Raw genomic sequence first — 24,560 nt, 5'->3', positions numbered from 1 at the left:
GAAGGGTCTCAGGATTGGAATGGGAAGGAGTTGTATATGACATCTCCTGCCGTAGGAAGGGTCTCAGGTTTGGTATAAGCATTGAGATATCACATCTCATGCTATAGGAAGTGTCTCAGGATTGGAATGGGAAGGACTTGGATATCACTTCTCATGCTATAGGGAGGGTCTCAAGTTTGATATTAGAAGCATTGAGATATCACATCTCATGCTATAGGAAGGGTCTCAGGATTGGAATGGGAAGGACTTAGATATCACATATCATTTTTGTTGGTCTCAGTTTTGATATTAGAAGCATTGAGATATCACATCTCATGCTATCGGAAGTGTCTCAGTATTGGAATGGGAAGGAGCTGGATATCACATCTCATGCTAAAGGAAGGGTCTCAGGTTTGGAACGGGAAGGAGTTGGATATCACATCTCATTTTATAGGAAGGGTCTCAGGTTTGGTATAAGCATTGAGATATCACATCTCTGCTATCGGAAGTGTCTCAGGATTGGAATGGGAAGGAGTTGGATATCCCATCTCATGTTATAGGACGGGTCTCAGGTTTGTTATTAGAATCATTGAGATATCATATTGCATCCTGTAGGAAGGGTCTAAGGATTGGAATGGGAAGGACTTGGATATCACATCTCATGCTATAGATAGGCTCTCAGGTTTGGAAAGGGAAGGAGTTGGATATCACATTTCATGTTACAGGAAGGGTCTCAGGTTTGGTATAAGCATTGAGATATCACATCTCTGCTATCGGAAGTGTCTCAGGATTGGAATGGGAAGGAGTTGGATATCCCATCTCATGTTATAGGACGGGTCTCAGGTTTGTTATTAGAATCATTGAGATATCATATTGCATCCTGTAGGAAGGGTCTAAGGATTGGAATGGGAAGGACTTGGATATCACATCTCATGCTATAGATAGGCTCTCAGGTTTGGAAAGGGAAGGAGTTGGATATCACATTTCATGTTACAGGAAGGATCTCAGGTTTGGTATTAGAGGCATTGAGATATCACATCTCATGTTATAGGAAGGCTCTCAGGTTTGGAAGGGGAAAGAGTTGGATATCACATTTCATGTTAGAGGTAGGATCTCAGGTTTGGTATTAGAGGCATTGAGATATCACATCTCATGCTATCAGAAGGGTCTCAGGATTGGAATGGGAAGGAGTTGGATATCACATCTCATGCTAATGGGAGGGTCTCAGGTTTGGAAGGGGAAGGATTTGGATATCACATCTCATGTTATAGGAAGGATCTCAGGTTTGGTATTAGAAGCATTGAGATATCACATCTCATGCTATCGGAAGGATCTCAGATTTGGTATTAGAAACATTGAGATATCACATCTCATGCTATCAGAAGGGTCTCAGGATTGGAATGGGAAGGAGTTGGATATCACATCTCATGCTAAAGGGAGGGTCTCAGGTTTGGAAGGGGAAGGATTTGGATATCACATCTCATGTTATCGGAAGGATCTCAGGTTTGGTATTAGAAGTATTGAGATATCACATCTCATGCTATCGGAAGGGTCTCAGGATTGGAATGGGAAGGAGTTGGATATCACATCTCATGCTAAAGGAAGGGTCTCAGGTTTGGTAGAAGCATTGAGATATCACATCTCATGCTATAGGAAGGGTCTTAGGATTGGAATGGGAAGGACTTAGATATCACATATCATGCTATAGGGAGGGTTTCAGTTTTGATATTAGAAGCATTGAGATATCACATCTCATGCTATCGGAAGTGTCTCAGGATTGGAATGGGAAGGAGCTGGATATCACATCTCATGCTAAAGGAAGGGTCTCAGGTTTGGAACGGGAAGGAGTAGGATATCCGATCTCATGTTATAGGAAGGGTCTCAGGTTTGGTATAAGCATTGAGATATCACATCTCTGCTATCGGAAGTGTCTCAGGATTGGAATGGGAAGGAATTGGATATCCCATCTCACGTTATAGGACGGGTCTCAGGATTGTTATTAGAATCATTGAGATATCATATTGCATGCTGTAGGAAGGGTCTAAGGATTGGAATGGGAAGGACTTGGGTATCACATCTCATGCTATAGGAAGGGTCTCAGGTTTGGCATAAGCATTGAGATATCAAATCTCATTCTATAGGAAGGGTCTCAGGATTGGAATGGAAGGAGTTGGATATCACATCTCATGTTATAGGAAGGATCTCAGGTTTGGTATTAGAAGCATTGAGACATCACATCTCATGCTATAGGAAGGGTCTCAGGATTGGAATGGGAAGGAGTTGGATATCACAACTCATGCTATAGGAAGGGTCTCAGGTTTGGTATAAGCATTGAGATATCACATCTCATGCTATAGGAAGGGTCTCAGGATTGGAATGGGAAGGAGTTGTATATGACATCTCATGCCGTAGGAAGGGTCTCAGGTTTGGTATAAGCATTGAGATATCACATCTCTGCTATCGGAAGGGTCTCAGGATTTGAATGGGAAGGAGTTGGATATCCCATCTCATGTTATAGGAAGAGTCTCAGGTTTGGTATTAGAAGCATTGAGATATCACATCTCATGCTATAGGAAGTGTCTCAGGATTGAAATGGGAAGGACTTGGATATCACATCTCATGCTATAGGGAGGGTCTCAAGTTTGATATAAGAAGCATTGAGATATCACATCTCATGCTATAGGAAGGGTCTCAGGATTGGAATGGGAAGGAGTTGGATATCACATCTCATGCTATAGGAAGGGTCTCAGGTTTGGTATAAGCAGTGAGATATCACATCTCTGCTATCGGAAGGGTCTCAGGATTGGAATGGTAAGGAGTTGGATATTCCCATCTCATGTTATAGGAAGGGTCTCAGGTTTGGTATTAGAAGCATTGAGATATCACATCTCATGCTATAGGAAGGGTCTCAGGATTGGAATGGGAAGGACTTGGATATCACATCTCATGCTATAGGGAGGGTCTCAAGTTTGATATTAGAAGCATTGAGATATCACATCTCATGATATCGGAAGGGTCTCAGGATTGGAATGGGAAGGAGTTGGATATCACATCTCAAGCTATAGGAAGGGTCTCAGGATTGGAATGGAAGGAGTTTGATATCACATCTCATGCCATAGTATGGGTCTCAGGTTTGGTAGAAGCATTGGGATATCACATCTCATGCTATCGGAAGGGTATCAGGATTGGATTTGGAAGGAGTTGGATATCCCATCTCATGCTATAGGAAGGGTCTCAGGTTGGAATGGGAAGGAGTTGGATATCACATCTCATGTCATAGGAAGGGTCTCAGGATTGGAATGGGAAGGACTTGGATATCACATCTCATGCTATAGGAAGGCTCTCAGGTTTGGAAGGGGAGAGAGTTGGATATCACATTTCATGTTAGAGGCAGGATCTCAGGTTTGGTATTAGAGGCATTGAGATATCACATCTCATGCTATCAGAAGGGTCTCAGGATTGGAATGGGAAAGATTTGGATATCACATCTTGTTAGGAAAGATTTCGTAATTGTAGGTAATTTTCCTTCCATGTGGCAACCCCTAAACTTTTTGCTGTTGTTTTTCACCTTGTTCTTGACTTTGCCAGAGAAGTGCAGCCTTCTGCCGCACTCCTCTGGGCTTTCGCTCCTTTCTTACGGGGAAACTGACATGCCCTTAAGACAGTCTGTACCGGGGAACGCTGTTTCCCGTAGTTTCTTTTATCATGTTGCGGCTTTAGTGCAACATGACACAAGAGGGCACTGTAAGCTAAGTTACAGCTCTCTTGGGTCTCTAGCCTTCTACAGGCCCTAGATACTCGTTTAGGATTGTATTTGATCGGTGCAAGTGATTCAGGGACGGGAATGGTGGCAGCGATCGTTTCTTTGTATTTTGTGCTCCTTTTGGCGTTCTAAGCGCGTTTTCTGCGCTTAACCCAAAATGGTGGCCTGGCTCCCAAAATGGCCAGACCACGAGGCTCCTTTGTCCTGTCCGCTGACCGTCTTGCTCCCTTCAACTTCCCCAGGTCGAGCCGACCCGGGGCCTTCCTTATTTGGGCATGTACTTTCCCGCGAAACACAGATGCTTTCGCGGGCTTCTACATGTCTTGTGTGTGCCTCCAGGGTGTGGGCTGGGATGTCTGGTCCCAATACACATCCTGGGTGCCAGAGAGTCTAGGGTAGTGTGAATGCCTGGGACCACCGTGGTCCGTGATTGGTCCACGAATGGTGTGAGTGTTGATGAGCGGATCTCCCATTGGGTCCCCTCCGTTTTGGCGCGAAGGGAACCGTGGATAAGAGGGGGCTGGAAACACCACTACCATGTCGATCTCCTGAGTTCTCACGAACGAAGGAATACAGGAGCCAAGTATCCTGCAACCAAGAGGCTGGACCGAGGAATCGCTGGTGACCCGCTGAAGGACTCCTCCTCTGCACTGCTGTCGCCTTGTGAAACCCTTTTCACCTTTGATCGAACCAGAAGGCCTGTACTGGTACTTCGACCCTTGGAATAGCGGGAACAGCTATTCTCGGCATCTTCACCATCTCCTGCCAGTAAGCCTTCGGAAGCGTCTCTGGGCCATCCAGTTGACTGACCAGCTTACCCGGGAGCCTTGCTCTGTAACCGCCGCCAGGTTGTGTAGTATTTCGAGTCCTTGTCACTCTCACACGCTTCGTACACTTGGCGTTCCCAGGTCGGAAGTGAGTAGTGTACATTTGGCTCAGATACACACGGCCGCTCCGTTGCCCTGCTGTGGTGACAAAACTGTGCAGGTTTCTTCGATTGGGACGTCTTTTTACTCAACACGACGACGAGGCGTTCCCTGCTCTTCTGAACCTGCCAGCTGCTGAAACTGACGCGGAGAAGCCTGGGTCTGCTTGAATCGGGGACCGGTGAGTAGTATAGCTAGGATCTGGTCGCCCTCCTGCAGGAGCCCATTGCTTTTCCCCGCCGTGTAAAACAGCACCCGTTTGTCCGTACTCGCGCTCTGCTTCTGCCCACTGTGGAGGCTGCGCTTGAGTCGCGGAACTTGTTCTTCTTCTGTATGCACTAAACTGAACTGCCTGACTTCCTTCGAAGAGCTTCTCCTTTTGCCCGTTGGCACCAGCGCGTGCAGGTACTTTGAGCACAAGGCTCCACTCTTCGCAGGGCTCGGACTTCCATCTAGTTAGGTGTCTCTGAAGGCGAACTGAGTCTAAAGCATTGTATCGCACTGCCTGTTTTCCTTCCCTTTCAGGTGGACTACACATTTCGTGCATATAACGCTTGCGACTGTCGTATTTGTATATATATTGTGTTGATATGGTATGTGTGGTTACCAGTCAATTGGTCGAAAACATTTGGTCGACAGGACAATTGGTCGACACCATTTGGTCGATTGCCAAATGGTCGAATTTTTTTTTATTTTTTTTTACCCCTTTTTTGTTTTTTTTTGGGGGGGTCCCCCACCCAAACCCCTTTTTTTCGTTTTTTTTTTCTTTCCCCACACGAAAACCCACAAAAAAAATATATAAATAAAAAAAAAAAAATTCGACCATTTGGCATTCGACCAAATGGTGTCGACCAAATTGCAGTCGACCAAATTGCAGTCGACCAATTGACAGGACACCGGTATGTGTTGGTTTAATATTGTGATATTGTGATTTTCTCGCTACGGTCATTGTTTTAAAGGCCTTAAAATAAACGTGTATATATTTTTTATATAACACCTGTTTGGAGTAGTTTGTAAGTGATCTTGTTTTGTGTGCTCATTGCGGGCTTTCAGTCACCCTCACCGCTCTTGAGACCTAGTCTTGACCGCCGCGATCGCTACCTTGATTGGTCTGGCTCGTCCAGAGGTTACCCTGTTCCAAGTAATTAGGTTGGCCTTCTGAACTTCTGCGCCACCAGGACAGAGTTCAGAAATCCGTCTTAACACATCTCATGTTATAGGACGGGTCTCAGGTTTGTTATTAGAATCATTGAGATATCATATTGCATGCTGTAGGAAGGGCCTAAGGATTGGAATGGGAAGGACTTGGATATCACATCTCATGCTATAGATAGGCTCTCATGTTTGGAAAGGGAAGGAGTTGGATATCACATTTCATGTTAGAGGAAGGATCTCAGGTTTGGTATTAGAGGCATTGAGATATCACATCTCATGCTATAGGAAGGGTCTCAGGTTGGAATGGGAAGGAGTTGGATATCACATCTCATGTTATAGGAAGGCTCTCAGGTTTGGAAGGGGAAAGAGTTGGATATCACATTTCATGTTAGAGGTAGGATCTCAGGTTTGGTATTAGAGGCATTGAGATATCACATCTCATGCTATCAGAAGGGTCTCAGGATTGGAATGGGAAGGAGTTGGATATCACATCTCATGCTAAAGGGAGAGTCTCAGGTTTGGAAGGGGAAGGATTTGGATATCACATCTCATGTTATCGGAAGGATCTCAGGTTTGGTATTAGAAGTATTGAGATATCACATCTCATGCTATCAGAAGGGTCTCAGGATTGGAATGGGAAGGAGTTGGATAACACATTTCATGCTAAAGGGAGGGTCTCAGGTTTGGAAGGGGAAGGATTTGGATATCACATCTCATGTTATCGGAAGGATCTCAGGTTTGGTATTAGAAGTATTGAGATATCACATCTCATGCTATAGGAAGGGTCTCAGGATTGGAATGGGAAGGATTTGGATATCACATCTCATGCTATAGGAAGGGTCTCAGGTTTGGTATAAGCATGGAGATATCACTTCTCATGCTATAGGAAGTGTCTCAGGATTGGAATGGGAAGGAGTTGGATATCACATCTCATGTTATAGGAAGGATCTCAGGTTTGGTATTAGAAGCATTGAGACATCACATCTCATGCTATAGGAAGGGTCTCAGGATTGGAATGGGAAGGAGTTGGATATCACATCTCATGCTAAAGGGAGGGTCTCAGGTTTGGAAGGTGAAGGATTTGGATATTACATCTCGTGTTATAGGAATGATCTCAGGTTTGGTATTAGAAGCATTGAGATATCACATCTCATGCTATCGGAAGGATCACAGGTTTGGTATTAGAAGCATTGAGATATCAAAACTCATGCTATAGGAAGGGTCTCAGGATTGGAATGGGAAGGAGTTCGATATCACATCTCATGCTATAGGAAGGGTCTCAGGATTGGAATGGGAAGGAGTTGTATATGACATCTCATGCCACAGGAAGGGTCTCAGGTTTGGTATAAGCATTGAGATATCACATCTCTGCTATCGGAAGGGTCTCAGGATTGGAATGGGAAGGAGTTGGATATCCCATCTTATGTTATAGGAAGGGTCTCAGGTTTGGTATTAGAAGCATTGAGATATCACATCTCATGCTATAGGAAGGGTCTCAGGATTGGAATGGGAAGGACTTGGATATCACATCTCATGCTAAAGGGAGGGTCTCAGGAATGGAAGGGGAAGGATTTGGATATCACATCTCATGTTATAGGAAGGATCTCAGGTTTGGTATTAGAAGCATTGAGATATCAAATCTCATGCTATCGGAAGGATCTCAGGTTTGGTATTAGAGGCATTGAGATATCACATCTCATGCTAAAGGGAGGGTCTCAGGTTTGGAAGGGGAAGGATGTTGATATCACATCTCTTGTTATAGGAAGGATCACAGGTTTGGTATTAGAAGCATTGAGATATCACATCTCATGCTATCGGAAGGGTCTCAGGTTTTGAACGGGAAGGAGTTGGATATCACATCTTATGTTATAGGAAGAGTCTCAGGTTTGGTATAAGCATTGAGATATCACATCTCTGCTATCGGAGGTGTCTCAGGATTGGGATGGGAAGGAATTGGATATCACATCTCATGCTATAGGAAGGGTATCAGGTTTGGAACGGGAAGGAGTTGGATATCCCATCTCATGTTATAGGACGGATCTCAGGTTTGATATTAGAAGCATTGAGATATCACATTGCATGCTGTAGGAAGGGTCTCAGGTTTGGTATTAGAAGCATTGAGATATCACATCTCATGCTATCAGAACGGTCTCAGGATTGGAATGGGAAGGAGTTGGATATCACATCTCATGCTAAAGGGAGGGTCTCAGGTTTGGAAGGGGAAGGATTTGGATATCACATCTCATGTTATCGGAAGGATCTCAGGTTTGGTATTAGAAGTATTGAGATATCACATCTCAGGCTATAGGAAGGGTCTCAGGATTGGAATGGGAAGGAGTTGGATATCACATCTCATGCTAAAGGAAGGGTCTCAGGTTTGGTAGAAGCATTGAGATATCACATCTCATGCTATAGGAAGGGTCTCAGGATTGGAATGGGAAGGACTTAGATATCACATATCATGCTATAGGGAGGGTCTCATTTTTGATATTAGAAGCATTGAGATATCACATCTCATGCTATCGGAAGTGTCTCAGGATTGGAATGGGAAGGAGCTGGATATCACATCTCATGCTAAAGGAAGGGTCTCAGGTTTGGAACGGGAAGGAGTTGGATATCACATCTCATGCTATAGGAAGGGTCTCAGGTTTGGAACGGGAAGGAGTTGGATATCACATCTCATGTTATAGGAAGAGTCTCAGGTTTGGTATAAGCATTGAGATATCACATCTGTGCTATCAGAGGTGTCTCAGGATTGGGATGGGAAGGAATTGGATATCACATCTCATGCTATAGGAAGGGTATCAGGTTTGGAACGGGAAGGAGTTGGATATCCAATCTCATGTTATAGGACGGGTCTCAGGTTTGATATTAGAAGCATTGAGATATCACATTGCATGCTGTAGGAAGGGTCTCAGGTTTGGTATTAGAAGCATTGAGATATCACATCTCATGCTATCAGAAGGGTCTCAGGATTGGAATGGGAAGGAGTTGGATATCACATCTCATGCTAAAGGGAGGGTCTCAGGTTTGGAAGGGGAAGGATTTGGATATCACATCTCATGTTATCGGAAGGATCTCAGGTTTGGTATTAGAAGTATTGAGATATCACATCTCATGCTATAGGAAGGGTCTCAGGATTGGAATGGGAAGGAGTTGGATATCACATCTCATGCTAAAGGAAGGGTCTCAGGTTTGGTAGAAGCATTAAGATATCACATCTCATGCTATAGGAAGGGTCTCAGGATTGGAATGGGAAGGACTTAGATATCACATATCATACTATAGGGAGGGTCTCAGTTTTGATATTAGAAGCATTGAGATATCACATCTCATGCTATCGTGAGTGTCTCAGGATTGGAATGGGAAGGAGCTGGATATCACATCTCATGCTAAAGGAAGAGTCTCAGGTTTGGAACGGGAAGGAGTTGGATATCACATCTCATGTTATAGGAAGGGTCTCAGGTTTGGTATAAGCATTGAGATATCACATCTCTGCTATCGGAAGTGTCTCAGGATTGGAATGGGAAGGACTTGGATATCCCATCTCATGTTATAGGACGGGTCTCAGGTTTGTTATTAGAATCATTGAGATATCATATTGCATGCTGTAGGAAGGGTCTAAGGATTGGAATGGGAAGGACTTGGATATCACATCTCATGCTATAGATAGGCTCTCAGGTTTGGAAAGGGAAGGAGTTGGATATCACATTTCATGTTAGAGGAAGGATCTCAGGTTTGGTATTAGAGGCATTGAGATATCACATCTCATGCTATAGGAAGGGTCTCAGGTTGGAATGGGAAGGAGTTGGATATCACATCTCATGTTATAGGAAGGCTCTCAGGTTTGGAAGGGGAAAGAGTTGGATATCACATTTCATGTTAGAGGTAGGATCTCAGGTTTGGTATTAGAGGCATTGAGATATCACATCTCATGCTATCAGAAGGGTCTCAGGATTGGAATGGGAAGGAGTTGGATATCACATCTCATGTTAAAGGGAGGGTCTCAGAATTGGAAGGGGAAGGATTTGGATATCACATCTCAGGTTTAGTATTAGAAGCATTGAGATATCACATCTCATGCTATCGGAAGGATCTCAGGTTTGGTATTAGAAGCATTGAGATATCACATCTCATGCTATCAGAAGGGTCTCAGGATTGGAATGGGAAGGAGTTGGATATCACATCTCATGCTAAAGGGAGGGTCTCAGGTTTGGAAGGGGAAGGATTTGGATATCACATCTCATGTTATCGGAAGGATCTCAGGTTTGGTATTAGAAGTATTGAGATATCACATCTCATGCTATAGGAAGGGTCTCAGGATTGGAATGGGATGGAGTTGGATATCACATCTCATGCTAAAGGAAGGGTCTCATGTTTGGTAGAAGCATTGAGATATCACATCTCATGCTATAGGAAGGGTCTCAGGATTGGAATGGGAAGGACTTAGATATCACATATCATGCTATAGGGAGGGTTTCAGTTTTGATATTAGAAGCATTGAGATATCACATCTCATGCTATCGGAAGTGTCTCAGGATTGGAATGGGAAGGAGCTGGATATCACATCTCATGCTAAAGGAAGGGTCTCAGGTTTGGAACGGGAAGGAGTTGGATATCCGATCTCATGTTATAGGAAGGGTCTAAGGTCTGGTATAAGCATTGAGATATCACATCTCTGCTATCGGAAGTGTCTCAGGATTGGAATGGGAAGGAGTTGGATATCCCATCTCATGTTATAGGAAGGGTCTCAGGTTTGGTATTAGAAGCATTGAGATATCACATCTCATGCTATCGGAAGGGTCTCAGGTTTTGAACGGGAAGGAGTTGGATATCACATCTTATGTTATAGGAAGAGTCTCAGGTTTGGTATAAGCATTGAGATATCACATCTCTGCTATCGGAGGTGTCTCAGGATTGGGATGGGAAGGAATTGGATATCACATCTCATGCTATAGGAAGGGTATCAGGTTTGGAACGGGAAGGAGTTGGATATCCCATCTCATGTTATAGGACGGATCTCAGGTTTGATATTAGAAGCATTGAGATATCACATTGCATGCTGTAGGAAGGGTTTCAGGTTTGGTATTAGAAGCATTGAGATATCACATCTCATGCTATCAGAAGGGTCTCAGGATTGGAATGGGAAGGAGTTGGATATCACATCTCATGCTAAAGGGAGGGTCTCAGGTTTGGAAGGGGAAGGATTTGGATATCACATCTCATGTTATCGGAAGGATCTCAGGTTTGGTATTAGAAGTATTGAGATATCACATCTCAGGCTATAGGAAGGGTCTCAGGATTGGAATGGGAAGGAGTTGGATATCACATCTCATGCTAAAGGAAGGGTCTCAGGTTTGGTAGAAGCATTGAGATATCACATCTCATGCTATAGGAAGGGTCTCAGGATTGGAATGGGAAGGACTTAGATATCACATATCATGCTATAGGGAGGGTCTCATTTTTGATATTAGAAGCATTGAGATATCACATCTCATGCTATCGGAAGTGTCTCAGGATTGGAATGGGAAGGAGCTGGATATCACATCTCATGCTAAAGGAAGGGTCTCAGGTTTGGAACGGGAAGGAGTTGGATATCACATCTCATGCTATAGGAAGGGTCTCAGGTTTGGAACGGGAAGGAGTTGGATATCACATCTCATGTTATAGGAAGAGTCTCAGGTTTGGTATAAGCATTGAGATATCACATCTGTGCTATCAGAGGTGTCTCAGGATTGGGATGGGAAGGAATTGGATATCACATCTCATGCTATAGGAAGGGTATCAGGTTTGGAACGGGAAGGAGTTGGATATCCCATCTCATGTTATAGGACGGGTCTCAGGTTTGATATTAGAAGCATTGAGATATCACATCGCATGCTGTAGGAAGGGTCTCAGGTTTGGTATTAGAAGCATTGAGATATCACATCTCATGCTATCAGAAGGGTCTCAGGATTGGAATGGGAAGGAGTTGGATATCACATCTCATGCTAAATTGAGGGTCTCAGGTTTTGAAGGGGAAGGATTTGGATATCACATCTCATGTTATCGGAAGGATCTCAGGTTTGGTATTAGAAGTATTGAGATATCACATCTCATGCTATAGGAAGGGTCTCAGGATTGGAATGGGAAGGAGTTGGATATCACATCTCATGCTAAAGGAAGGGTCTCAGGTTTGGTAGAAGCATTGAGATATCACATCTCATGCTATAGGAAGGGTCTCAGGATTGGAATGGGAAGGACTTAGATATCACATATCATACTATAGGGAGGGTCTCAGTTTTGATATTAGAAGCATTGAGATATCACATCTCATGCTATCGTGAGTGTCTCAGGATTGGAATGGGAAGGAGCTGGATATCACATCTCATGCTAAAGGAAGAGTCTCAGGTTTGGAACGGGAAGGAGTTGGATATCACATCTCATGTTATAGGAAGGGTCTCAGGTTTGGTATAAGCATTGAGATATCACATCTCTGCTATCGGAAGTGTCTCAGGATTGGTATGGGAAGGACTTGGATATCCCATCTCATGTTATAGGACGGGTCTCAGGTTTGTTATTAGAATCATTGAGATATCATATTGCATGCTGTAGGAAGGGTCTAAGGATTGGAATGGGAAGGACTTGGATATCACATCTCATGCTATAGATAGGCTCTCAGGTTTGGAAAGGGAAGGAGTTGGATATCACATTTCATGTTAGAGGAAGGATCTCAGGTTTGGTATTAGAGGCATTGAGATATCACATCTCATGCTATAGGAAGGGTCTCAGGTTGGAATGGGAAGGAGTTGGATATCACATCTCATGTTATAGGAAGGCTCTCAGGTTTGGAAGGGGAAAGAGTTGGATATCACATTTCATGTTAGAGGTAGGATCTCAGGTTTGGTATTAGAGGCATTGAGATATCACATCTCATGCTATCAGAAGGGTCTCAGGATTGGAATGGGAAGGATTTGGATATCACATCTCATGTTATAGGAAGGATCTCAGGTTTAGTATTAGAAGCATTGAGATATCACATCTCATGCTATCGGAAGGATCTCAGGTTTGGTATTAGAAGCATTGAGATATCACATCTCATGCTATCAGAAGGGTCTCAGGATTGGAATGGGAAGGAGTTGGTTATCACATCTCATGCTAAAGGGAGGGTCTCAGGTTTGGAAGGGGAAGGATTTGGATATCACATCTCATGTTATCGGAAGGATCTCAGGTTTGGTATTAGAAGTATTGAGATATCACATCTCATGCTATAGGAAGGGTCTCAGGATTGGAATGGGAAGGAGTTGGATATCACATCTCATGCTAAAGGAAGGGTCTCATGTTTGGTAGAAGCATTGAGATATCACATCTCATGCTATAGGAAGGGTCTCAGGATTGGAATGGGAAGGACTTAGATATCACATATCATGCTATAGGGAGGGTTTCAGTTTTGATATTAGAAGCATTGAGATATCACATCTCATGCTATCGGAAGTGTCTCAGGATTGGAATGGGAAGGAGCTGGATATCACATCTCATGCTAAAGGAAGGGTCTCAGGTTTGGAACGGGAAGGAGTTGGATATCCGATCTCATGTTATAGGAAGGGTCTAAGGTCTGGTATAAGCATTGAGATATCACATCTCTGCTATCGGAAGTGTCTCAGGATTGGAATGGGAAGGAGTTGGATATCCCATCTCATGTTATAGGAAGGGTCTCAGGTTTGGTATAAGCATTGAGATATCACATCTCATGCTATAGGAAGGGTCTCAGGAATGGAATGGGAAGGAGTTGGATATCACATCTCATGCTGTAGGAAGGGTCTCAGGTATGGTATAAGCATTGAGATATCACATCTCATGCTATAGGAAGGGTCTCAGGATTGGAATGGGAAGGAGTTGTATATGACATCTCATGCCGTTGGAAGGGTCTCAGGTTTGGTATAAGCATTGAGATATCACATCTCATGCTATAGGGAGGGTCTCAGGATTGGAATGGGAAGGAGTTGGATATCACATCTCATGCTATAGGAAGGGTCTCAGGTTTGGTATAAGCATTGAGATATCACATCTCATGCTATAGGAAGGGTCTCAGGATTGGAATGGGAAGGAGTTGTATATGACATCTCATGCCGTAGGAAGGGTCTCAGGTTTGGTATAAGCATTGAGATATCACATCTCTGCTATCGGAAGGGTCTCAGGATTGGAATGGGAAGGAGGTGGATATCCCATCTCATGTTATAGGAAGAGTCTCAGGTTTGGTATTAGAAGCATTGAGATATCACATCTCATGCTATAGGAAGTTTCTCAGGATTGGAATGGGAAGGACTTGGATATCACATCTCATGCTATAGGGAGGCTCTCAAGTTTGATATTAGAAGCATTGAGATATCACATCTCATGCTATAGGAAGGGTCTCAGGATTGGAATGGGAAGGAGTTGGATATCACATCTCATGCTATAGGAAGGGTCTCAGGTTTGGTATAAGCAGTGAGATATCACATCTCATGCTATAGGAAGTGTCTCAGGATTGGAATGGGAAGGAGTTGGATATCACATCTCATGTTATAGGAAGGATCTCAGGTTTGGTATAAGAATTGAGATATCACATTTCTGCTATCGGAAGGGTCTCAGGATTGGAATGGGAAGGAGTTGGATATTCCAATCTCATGTTATAGGAAGGGTCTCAGGTTTGGTATTAGAAGCATTGAGATATCACATCTCATGCTATAGGAAGGGTCTCATGATTGGAATGGGAAGGACTTGGATATCACATCTCATGCTATAGGGAGGGTCTCAAGTTTGATATTAGAAGCATTGAGATATTGCATCTCATGATATCGGAAGGGTCTCAGGATTTGAATGGGAAGGAGTTGGATATCACATCTCATGATAAAGGAAGGGTCTAAGGTTTGGAAGGGGAAGGAGTTGGATATCACATTTCATGTTAGAGGAAGGATCTCAGGTTTGGTATTAGAGGCATTGAGATATCACATCTCATGCTATAGGAAGGGGCTCAGGTTGGAATGGGAAGGAGTTGGATATCACATCTCATGTTATAGGAAGGCTCTCAGGTTTGGAAGGGGAAAGAGTTGGATATCACATTTCATGTTAGAGGTAGGATCTCAGGTTTGGTATTAGAGGCATTGAGATATCACATCTCATGCTATCAGAAGGGTCTCAGGATTGGAATGGGAAGGAGTTGGATATCACATCTCATGCTAAAGGGAGAGTCTCAGGTTTGGAAGGGGAAGGATTTGGATATCACATCTCATGTTATCGGAAGGATCTCAGGTTTGGTATTAGAAGTATTGAGATATCACATCTCATGCTATCAGAAGGGTCTCAGGATTGGAATGGGAAGGAGTTGGATAACACATTTCATGCTAAAGGGAGGGTCTCAGGTTTGGAAGGGGAAGGATTTGGATATCACATCTCATGTTATCGGAAGGATCTCAGGTTTGGTATTAGAAGTATTGAGATATCACATCTCATGCTATAGGAAGGGTCTCAGGATTGGAATGGGAAGGATTTGGATATCACATCTCATGCTATAGGAAGGGTCTCAGGTTTGGTATAAGCATGGAGATATCACTTCTCATGCTATAGGAAGTGTCTCAGGATTGGAATGGGAAGGAGTTGGATATCACATCTCATGTTATAGGAAGGATCTCAGGTTTGGTATTAGAAGCATTGAGACATCACATCTCATGCTATAGGAAGGGTCTCAGGATTGGAATGGGAAGGAGTTGGATATCACATCTCATGCTAAAGGGAGGGTCTCAGGTTTGGAAGGTGAAGGATTTGGATATTACATCTCGTGTTATAGGAATGATCTCAGGTTTGGTATTAGAAGCATTGAGATATCACATCTCATGCTATCGGAAGGATCTCAGGTTTGGTATTAGAAGCATTGAGATATCAAAACTCATGCTATAGGAAGGGTCTCAGGATTGGAATGGGAAGGAGTTCGATATCACATCTCATGCTATAGGAAGGGTCTCAGGATTGGAATGGGAAGGAGTTGTATATGACATCTCATGCCACAGGAAGGGTCTCAGGTTTGGTATAAGCATTGAGATATCACATCTCTGCTATCGGAAGGGTCTCAGGATTGGAATGGGAAGGAGTTGGATATCCCATCTTATGTTATAGGAAGGGTCTCAGGTTTGGTATTAGAAGCATTGAGATATCACATCTCATGCTATAGGAAGGGTCTCAGGATTGGAATGGGAAGGACTTGGATATCACATCTCATGCTAAAGGGAGGGTCTCAGGAATGGAAGGGGAAGGATTTGGATATCACATCTCATGTTATAGGAAGGATCTCAGGTTTGGTATTAGAAGCATTGAGATATCACATCTCATGCTATCGGAAGGATCTCAGGTTTGGTATTAGAGGCATTGAGATATCACATCTCATGCTAAAGGGAGGGTCTCAGGTTTGGAAGGGGAAGGATGTTGATATCACATCTCTTGTTATAGGAAGGATCACAGGTTTGGTATTAGAAGCATTGAGATATCACATCTCATGCTATCGGAAGGGTCTCAGGTTTTGAACGGGAAGGAGTTGGATATCACATCTTATGTTATAGGAAGAGTCTCAGGTTTGGTATAAGCATTGAGATATCACATCTCTGCTATCGGAGGTGTCTCAGGATTGGGATGGGAAGGAATTGGATATCACATCTCATGCTATAGGAAGGGTATCAGGTTTGGAACGGGAAGGAGTTGGATATCCCATCTCATGTTATAGGACGGATCTCAGGTTTGATATTAGAAGCATTGAGATATCACATTGCATGCTGTAGGAAGGGTCTCAGGTTTGGTATTAGAAGCATTGAGATATCACATCTCATGCTATCAGAACGGTCTCAGGATTGGAATGGGAAGGAGTTGGATATCACATCTCATGCTAAAGGGAGGGTCTCAGGTTTGGAAGGGGAAGGATTTGGATATCACATCTCATGTTATCGGAAGGATCTCAGGTTTGGTATTAGAAGTATTGAGATATCACATCTCAGGCTATAGGAAGGGTCTCAGGATTGGAATGGGAAGGAGTTGGATATCACATCTCATGCTAAAGGAAGGGTCTCAGGTTTGGTAGAAGCATTGAGATATCACATCTCATGCTATAGGAAGGGTCTCAGGATTGGAATGGGAAGGACTTAGATATCACATATCATGCTATAGGGAGGGTCTCATTTTTGATATTAGAAGCATTGAGATATCACATCTCATGCTATCGGAAGTGTCTCAGGATTGGAATGGGAAGGAGCTGGATATCACATCTCATGCTAAAGGAAGGGTCTCAGGTTTGGAACGGGAAGGAGTTGGATATCACATCTCATGCTATAGGAAGGGTCTCAGGTTTGGAACGGGAAGGAGTTGGATATCACATCTCATGTTATAGGAAGAGTCTCAGGTTTGGTATAAGCATTGAGATATCACATCTGTGCTATCAGAGGTGTCTCAGGATTGGGATGGGAAGGAATTGGATATCACATCTCATGCTATAGGAAGGGTATCAGGTTTGGAACGGGAAGGAGTTGGATATCCCATCTCATGTTATAGGACGGGTCTCAGGTTTGATATTAGAAGCATTGAGATATCACATCGCATGCTGTAGGAAGGGTCTCAGGTTTGGTATTAGAAGCATTGAGATATCACATCTCATGCTATCAGAAGGGTCTCAGGATTGGAATGGGAAGGAGTTGGATATCACATCTCATGCTAAAGGGAGGGTCTCAGGTTTGGAAGGGGAAGGATTTGGATATCACATCTCATGTTATCGGAAGGATCTCAGGTTTGGTATTAGAAGTATTGAGATATCACATCTCATGCTATAGGAAGGGTCTCAGGATTGGAATGGGAAGGAGTTGGATATCACATCTCATGCTAAAGGAAGGGTCTCAGGTTTGGTAGAAGCATTAAGATATCACATCTCATGCTATAGGAAGGGTCTCAGGATTGGAATGGGAAGGACTTAGATATCACATATCATACTATAGGGAGGGTCTCAGTTTTGATATTAGAAGCATTGAGATATCACATCTCATGCTATCGTGAGTGTCTCAGGATTGGAATGGGAAGGAGCTGGATATCACATCTCATGCTAAAGGAAGAGTCTCAGGTTTGGAACGGGAAGGAGTTGGATATCACATCTCATGTTATAGGAAGGGTCTCAGGTTTGGTATAAGCATTGAGATATCACATCTCTGCTATCGGAAGTGTCTCAGGATTGGAATGGGAAGGACTTGGATATCCCATCTCATGTTATAGGACGGGTCTCAGGTTTGTTATTAGAATCATTGAGATATCATATTGCATGCTGTAGGAAGGGTCTAAGGATTGGAATGGGAAGGACTTGGATATCACATCTCATGCTATAGATAGGCTCTCAGGTTTGGAAAGGGAAGGAGTTGGATATCACATTTCATGTTAGAGGAAGGATCTCAGGTTTGGTATTAGAGGCATTGAGATATCACATCTCATGCTATAGGAAGGGTCTCAGGTTGGAATGGGAAGGAGTTGGATATCACATCTCATGTTATAGGAAGGCTCTCAGGTTTGGAAGGGGAAAGAGTTGGATATCACATTTCATGTTAGAGGTAGGATCTCAGGTTTGGTATTAGAGGCATTGAGATATCACATCTCATGCTATCAGAAGGGTCTCAGGATTGGAATGGGAAGGAGTTGGATATCACATCTCATGTTAAAGGGAGGGTCTCAGAATTGGAAGGGGAAGGATTTGGATATCACATCTCAGGTTTAGTATTAGAAGCATTGAGATATCACATCTCATGTTATCGGAAGGATCTCAGGTTTGGTATTAGAAGTATTGAGATATCACATCTCATGCTATAGGAAGGGTCTCAGGATTGGAATGGGAAGGAGTTGGATATCACATCTCATGCTAAAGGAAGGGTCTCATGTTTGGTAGAAGCATTGAGATATCACATCTCATGCTATAGGAAGGGTCTCAGGATTGGAATGGGAAGGACTTAGATATCACATATCATGCTATAGGGAGGGTTTCAGTTTTGATATTAGAAGCATTGAGATATCACATCTCATGCTATCGGAAGTGTCTCAGGATTGGAATGGGAAGGAGCTGGATATCACATCTCATGCTAAAGGAAGGGTCTCAGGTTTGGAACGGGAAGGAGTTGGATATCCGATCTCATGTTATAGGAAGGGTCTAAGGTCTGGTATAAGCATTGAGATATCACATCTCTGCTATCGGAAGTGTCTCAGGATTGGAATGGGAAGGAGTTGGATATCCCATCTCATGTTATAGGAAGGGTCTCAGGTTTGGTATTAGAAGCATTGAGATATCACATCTCATGCTATCGGAAGGGTCTCAGGTTTTGAACGGGAAGGAGTTGGATATCACATCTTATGTTATAGGAAGAGTCTCAGGTTTGGTATAAGCATTGAGATATCACATCTCTGCTATCGGAGGTGTCTCAGGATTGGGATGGGAAGGAATTGGATATCACATCTCATGCTATAGGAAGGGTATCAGGTTTGGAACGGGAAGGAGTTGGATATCCCATCTCATGTTATAGGACGGGTCTCAGGTTTGATATTAGAAGCATTGAGATATCACATTGCATGCTGTAGGAAGGGTCTCAGGTTTGGTATTAGAAGCATTGAGATATCACATCTCATGCTATCAGAACGGTCTCAGGATTGGAATGGGAAGGAGTTGGATATCACATCTCATGCTAAAGGGAGGGTCTCAGGTTTGGAAGGGGAAGGATTTGGATATCACATCTCATGTCATCGGAAGGATCTCAGGTTTGGTATTAGAAGTATTGAGATATCACATCTCAGGCTATAGGAAGGGTCTCAGGATTGGAATGGGAAGGAGTTGGATATCACATCTCATGCTAAAGGAAGGGTCTCAGGTTTGGTAGAAGCATTGAGATATCACATCTCATGCTATAGGAAGGGTCTCAGGATTGGAATGGGAAGGACTTAGATATCACATATCATGCTATAGGGAGGGTCTCATTTTTGATATTAGAAGCATTGAGATATCACATCTCATGCTATCGGAAGTGTCTCAGGATTGGAATGGGAAGGAGCTGGATATCACATCTCATGCTAAAGGAAGGGTCTCAGGTTTGGAACGGGAAGGAGTTGGATATCACATCTCATGCTATAGGAAGGGTCTCAGGTTTGGAACGGGAAGGAGTTGGATATCACATCTCATGTTATAGGAAGAGTCTCAGGTTTGGTATAAGCATTGAGATATCACATCTGTGCTATCAGAGGTGTCTCAGGATTGGGATGGGAAGGAATTGGATATCACATCTCATGCTATAGGAAGGGTATCAGGTTTGGAACGGGAAGGAGTTGGATATCCCATCTCATGTTATAGGACGGGTCTCAGGTTTGATATTAGAAGCATTGAGATATCACATCGCATGCTGTAGGAAGGGTCTCAGGTTTGGTATTAGAAGCATTGAGATATCACATCTCATGCTATCAGAAGGGTCTCAGGATTGGAATGGGAAGGAGTTGGATATCACATCTCATGCTAAAGGGAGGGTCTCAGGTTTGGAAGGGGAAGGATTTGGATATCACATCTCATGTTATCGGAAGGATCTCAGGTTTGGTATTAGAAGTATTGAGATATCACATCTCATGCTATAGGAAGGGTCTCAGGATTGGAATGGGAAGGAGTTGGATATCACATCTCATGCTAAAGGAAGGGTCTCAGGTTTGGTAGAAGCATTGAGATATCACATCTCATGCTATAGGAAGGGTCTCAGGATTGGAATGGGAAGGACTTAGATATCACATATCATACTATAGGGAGGGTCTCAGTTTTGATATTAGAAGCATTGAGATATCACATCTCATGCTATCGTGAGTGTCTCAGGATTGGAATGGGAAGGAGCTGGATATCACATCTCATGCTAAAGGAAGAGTCTCAGGTTTGGAACGGGAAGGAGTTGGATATCACATCTCATGTTATAGGAAGGGTCTCAGGTTTGGTATAAGCATTGAGATATCACATCTCTGCTATCGGAAGTGTCTCAGGATTGGTATGGGAAGGACTTGGATATCCCATCTCATGTTATAGGACGGGTCTCAGGTTTGTTATTAGAATCATTGAGATATCATATTGCATGCTGTAGGAAGGGTCTAAGGATTGGAATGGGAAGGACTTGGATATCACATCTCATGCTATAGATAGGCTCTCAGGTTTGGAAAGGGAAGGAGTTGGATATCACATTTCATGTTAGAGGAAGGATCTCAGGTTTGGTATTAGAGGCATTGAGATATCACATCTCATGCTATAGGAAGGGTCTCAGGTTGGAATGGGAAGGAGTTGGATATCACATCTCATGTTATAGGAAGGCTCTCAGGTTTGGAAGGGGAAAGAGTTGGATATCACATTTCATGTTAGAGGTAGGATCTCAGGTTTGGTATTAGAGGCATTGAGATATCACATCTCATGCTATCAGAAGGGTCTCAGGATTGGAATGGGAAGGATTTGGATATCACATCTCATGTTATAGGAAGGATCTCAGGTTTAGTATTAGAAGCATTGAGATATCACATCTCATGCTATCGGAAGGATCTCAGGTTTGGTATTAGAAGCATTGAGATATCACATCTCATGCTATCAGAAGGGTTTCAGGATTGGAATGGGAAGGAGTTGGTTATCACATCTCATGCTAAAGGGAGGGTCTCAGGTTTGGAAGGGGAAGGATTTGGATATCACATCTCATGTTATCGGAAGGATCTCAGGTTTGGTATTAGAAGTATTGAGATATCACATCTCATGCTATAGGAAGGGTCTCAGGATTGGAATGGGAAGGAGTTGGATATCACATCTCATGCTAAAGGAAGGGTCTCATGTTTGGTAGAAGCATTGAGATATCACATCTCATGCTATAGGAAGGGTCTCAGGATTTGAATGGGAAGGACTTAGATATCACATATCATGCTATAGGGAGGGTTTCAGTTTTGATATTAGAAGCATTGAGATATCACATCTCATGCTATCGGAAGTGTCTCAGGATTGGAATGGGAAGGAGCTGGATATCACATCTCATGCTAAAGGAAGGGTCTCAGGTTTGGAACGGGAAGGAGTTGGATATCCGATCTCATGTTATAGGAAGGGTCTAAGGTCTGGTATAAGCATTGAGATATCACATCTCTGCTATCGGAAGTGTCTCAGGATTGGAATGGGAAGGAGTTGGATATCCCATCTCATGTTATAGGAAGGGTCTCAGGTTTGGTATAAGCATTGAGATATCACATCTCATGCTATAGGAAGGGTCTCAGGATTGGAATGGGAAGGAGTTGGATATCACATCTCATGCTGTAGGAAGGGTCTCAGGTATGGTATAAGCATTGAGATATCACATCTCATGCTATAGGAAGGGTCTCAGGATTGGAATGGGAAGGAGTTGTATATGACATCTCATGCCGTAGGAAGGGTCTCAGGTTTGGTATAAGCATTGAGATATCACATCTCATGCTATAGGGAGGGTCTCAGGATTGGAATGGGAAGGAGTTGGATATCACATCTCATGCTATAGGAAGGGTCTCAGGTTTGGTATAAGCATTGAGATATCACATCTCATGCTATAGGAAGGGTCTCAGGATTGGAATGGGAAGGAGTTGTATATGACATCTCATGCCGTAGGAAGGGTCTCAGGTTTGGTATAAGCATTGAGATATCACATCTCTGCTATCGGAAGGGTCTCAGGATTGGAATGGGAAGGAGGTGGATATCCCATCTCATGTTATAGGAAGAGTCTCAGGTTTGGTATTAGAAGCATTGAGATATCACATCTCATGCTATAGGAAGTTTCTCAGGATTGGAATGGGAAGGACTTGGATATCACATCTCATGCTATAGGGAGGCTCTCAAGTTTGATATTAGAAGCATTGAGATATCACATCTCATGCTATAGGAAGGGTCTCAGGATTGGAATGGGAAGGAGTTGGATATCACATCTCATGCTATAGGAAGGGTCTCAGGTTTGGTATAAGCAGTGAGATATCACATCTCATGCTATAGGAAGTGTCTCAGGATTGGAATGGGAAGGAGTTGGATATCACATCTCATGTTATAGGAAGGATCTCAGGTTTGGTATAAGAATTGAGATATCACATTTCTGCTATCGGAAGGGTCTCAGGATTGGAATAGGAAGGAGTAGGATATTCCAATCTCATGTTATAGGAAGGGTCTCAGGTTTGGTATTAGAAGCATTGAGATATCACATCTCATGCTATAGGAAGGGTCTCATGATTGGAATGGGAAGGACTTGGATATCACATCTCATGCTATAGGGAGGGTCTCAAGTTTGATATTAGAAGCATTGAGATATTGCATCTCATGATATCGGAAGGGTCTCAGGATTTGAATGGGAAGGAGTTGGATATCACATCTCATGATAAAGGAAGGGTCTAAGGTTTGGAAGGGGAAGGATTTGGATATCACATCTCATGTTATAGGACGGGTCTCAGGTTTGGTATTAGAAGCATTGAGATATCAAGTCTCATGGTATAGGAAGGGGATCAGAATTGGAATGGGAAGGAGTTGGATGTCACATCTCAAGCTATAGGAAGGGTCTCAGGATTGGAATGGGAAGGACTTGGATATCACATCTCATGCTATAGGGAGGGTCTCAAGTTTGATATTAGAAGCATTGAGATATCACATCTCATGATATTGGAAGGGTCTCAGGATTGGAATGGGAAGGAGTTGGATAGCACATCTCATGATAAAGGAAGGGTCTAAGGTTTGGAAGGGGAAGGATTTGGATATCACATCTCATGTTATAGGACGGGTCTCAGGTTTGGTATTAGAAGCACTGAGATATCAAGTCTCATGGTATAGGAAGGGGCTCAGAATTGGAATGGGAAGGAGTTGGATATCAAGTCTCATGGTATAGGAAGGGGCTCAGAATTGGAATGGGAAGGAGTTGGATATCACATCTCATGCTAAAGGGAGGGTCTCAGGTTTGGAAGGGGAAGGATTTGGATATCACATCTCATGTTATAGGAAGGATCTCAGGTTTGGTATTAGAAGCATTGAGATATCATATCTCATGCTATTGGAAGGATCTCAGGATTGGTATTAGAAGCATTGAGATATCACATCTCATGCTATCAGAAGGGTCTTAGGTTTGGAAGGGGAAGGATTTGGATATCACATCTCATGTTATCGGAAGGATCTCAGGTTTGGTATTAGAAGTATTGAGATATCACATCTCATGCTATAGGAAGGGTCTCAGGATTGGAATGGGAAGGAGTTGGATATCACATCTCATGCTAAAGGAAGGGTCTCAGGTTTGGTAGAAGCATTGAGATATCACATCTCATGCTATAGGAAGGGTCTCAGGATTGGAATGGGAAGGAGTTTGATATCACATCTCATGCTATAGGAAGGGTCTCAGGTTTGGTATAAGCATTGAGATATCACATCTCATGCTATAGGAAGGGTCTCAGGATTGGAATGGGAAGGAGTTGTATATGACATCTCATGCCGTAGGAAGGGTCTCAGGTTTGGTATAAGCATTGAGATATCACATCTCATGCTATAGGAAGGGTCTCAGGATTGGAATGGGAAGGAGTTGGATATCACATCTCATGCTATAGGAAGGGTCTCAGGTTTGGTATAAGCATTGAGATATCACATCTCATGCTATAGGAAGGGTTTCAGGATTGGAATGGGAAGGAGTTGTATATGACATCTCATGCCGTAGGAAGGGTCTCAGGTTTGGTAT

The sequence above is a fragment of the Ambystoma mexicanum genome, chromosome 4q (genome assembly GCF_040938575.1).
Source record: "Ambystoma mexicanum isolate Mex_15411 chromosome 4q, UKY_AmexF1_1, whole genome shotgun sequence".
Taxonomy (NCBI): Eukaryota; Metazoa; Chordata; class Amphibia; order Caudata; family Ambystomatidae; genus Ambystoma; species Ambystoma mexicanum.
Note: the sequence above shows the minus strand (reverse complement) of the source record.